Below are 2770 nucleotides of genomic sequence, written 5' to 3' on the forward strand. Positions count from 1 at the left end.
ACCAGCCGACTCAGAACCAACTTCAGTAATTTGCTCGGTAGAAGGCTTTGACATGATCGGTGCCCTGGCCCCTATTGCGTAGGGGGACCATTCTTTCACTTCTTCAACTTAGATTGGTATTGAAATTCGAAGGATCACTATATATATTTTGTTGACATACCTACATTCTCATCAATATTTTAACATATTTTCATGAGTCCAATATTGATTTTGACCTGAAGAATGAATCAATATTTTTGTAAAAGTCTATGAAACACAAATTTTGAGTAACGAAATATCAAAATGTAAATATAATTTAAATAACAAACATGTCAACTCGTGTAAATTGCATAATATATATATATATTTATTCATTTAAGTATATTTTTTTAATTTTTGTTTTTATAAATTTTTCAAAAATATTAATCGACATGACATTTTATTGATACTTTCACCAAAAATTAATAAAATTGAGATCTTGACATTTTTATCGACATCGATATTTTAAACCTTCAATGTTGAATAATATCAATAACAAAAATAATCTCTTTCCCTTTTTTTAATAATCAATATTGATATCATTTGGAAAGAATAGCACAAACTAACAACAATACGTAAAATATTATTATATAAGTAGAGGCATTACATGTGAAGAGAGGCAAGTTATATATATATTGTTCTAAATATGTGTTTAAAAGTTAAAAAATACTTCTTTTCGTTTTTTTTCCTTGTTGTTGATGTATTTGCAAATATGAGATGAGAACTAAATTTGCTTGTGTTTAATTTTCTAATATTTAAGAGTGGTTAAAATGATTTAATTTTTTTAACCCTTTTGGTGTTTGGTAAAGTAAATTGTTAGCTATTAAAATCACTATTAAAACACAGCTTATTTTCGAGCATTTTAAAATATATTTTTCCTAGCTTTTAGAATGTCAGCTTTAGTAAAATTTTCAATTTTCAATTATAATTTATCATATATATATATATATATTTATATTTATTTATTTATTTATTTTCCTAAGTTGAATGCAACTTTTTTTTATTTTAATCATATAACATATTCATTTTTTTCAAGAAAATAAGTTTATTCTAACACTTAAAAGGATTAATGTAGAGCAAATAAAATACAATATCTTAAATCATTATTTGAAAAATTTATAAATTATAAAAGAATGTAAATTTTGATACATCTTTTTTAATTACTATATCTAAAAACAATACAGCTTATTCAAGTCTAAAGCTTGAAATTTACCAAACAGTTCTATAATTACCGGCAATTATTTTAAAAACAACAATAAACTCAAACTAAATCTAAATTTGTTACCACACTAGGAAATTATGTTACATATATAATACTGAAAAATTCATAGACTTGTTACATTCATAGTTTTGTTTAATATATAAGAATTAAATAGATATACTACTGTAAACGTTGGAGACGTATTAAATATGTTATAATATAAAATAAATAGATATAAATCTTAAAATGTAGAGATCAAATTTAAAATTTAGAATAGTTCGATACATTTAATAAAAGAAACAATGTCCCCCCCATATTTTGGTTCTTTAAAAGAGAAAAAAAGGTATTACCTTGTAAAGCAAGGTCTTGCATCAGTTGGAGGAAACTGATTCTGGTTCTCACTGAGACGTTTTAGAGCTTCTTCATATTTATCCTAATTAAAGAATAAAAAATATTAATTTATTAGACAACTAACATAAATACATATACAATTAATATTATAATTTATGTCAAAACGAAAATAATTCAACTAGCATTGCTACGTATTAGTCATACGTCAATGGTCAACAAGAATTAAAAATGGTGTGTTAACAATTCTCTATTTCTATGAATTGACATCGAGATGTGGGTTGACTTGATATTTTCATTATTACCATAAAAAGAATCGATAGAGCATGAAAGTAAGCAACTTCTTTATTTAATATCACAATATGAATATAACATTTGTTTGTTCTAGTTTTTTCCGAAAACATTCATCAACATGATATGAATGTTTTTTGACATGTACATAAAATGATACTCGATTCTCGTTAAAATCTACATTTTAAACCCTTTTAGAATTCAAATCTTCCCACTTTTGTTTGTTGTTGAACTATCTATATTATAAAATATATATATAATTAACAAAAGGAGATAGAATTAGAAAACTTACAAGATATATAAGAATGTGGAGAATGCTATTTGTGCCTCCAATGCCTCCTCTGAGTTTCTAGCAAGGTCAGCTTGGGCATTTCATAAGGCATTCTGCTAAATCATATTCTCCATTCACCACCTTCTTCAATGCCATATTCTGCACCCAAATCTACCCTTTTAGATTCACTTAAAATTAAACAATAATTTAACCTATATTATATTTTTATGTTTAAAATGCATATATCATATGAAATATATAATATAATCTCAATGAATATTCTAACAAAAATAACTATCTACGTAAAATAGAATTTTTTTAATCTTTTTTTATAGAGGATGATAGAAGTCTATCATTGATAGGCGTTGATAGAAGTCTATCATGTCTATGAGTATTTTTTTACTATTTCTATAAATAGTTTGACATTTTTTTCTATGTGAAATTTCCTATCAAAATTATATCCTATTTATGAGCATTAATTAATATTATTCAATGGGTGAAATATAAAATCCATAAATACCAAGCTTAATTGTTTGACCTAAATTTTAGTGGCTAATTTATAGAAATCTAAGGAATTAGGCCATCCTAATTAAGGAATAGTTAGAAATATACTATATTGATTTATTTTGTTTTTTTTTTTG

General features: G+C 24.4%; 1 protein-coding gene across 1 annotated transcript in view; it reads right to left on the minus strand.

Moving 5' to 3' along the window:
- Positions 1–1512: 1512 nt before the first annotated feature.
- LOC120083669 overlaps positions 1513–2770 on the minus strand; it is a 5674-nt gene continuing 4416 nt past the window's right edge. The window contains exons 4-5 of the transcript XR_005483493.1: positions 2151–2288; positions 1513–1652 (exon numbers count right to left, since the gene is read on the minus strand). The gene's annotated coding sequence lies outside the window, so the exon portion shown is untranslated. The remainder of the gene's footprint in view (positions 1653–2150; positions 2289–2770) is intronic.

The sequence above is a fragment of the Benincasa hispida genome, chromosome 8 (genome assembly GCF_009727055.1).
Source record: "Benincasa hispida cultivar B227 chromosome 8, ASM972705v1, whole genome shotgun sequence".
In the NCBI taxonomy this organism is placed as follows: domain Eukaryota; kingdom Viridiplantae; phylum Streptophyta; class Magnoliopsida; order Cucurbitales; family Cucurbitaceae; genus Benincasa; species Benincasa hispida.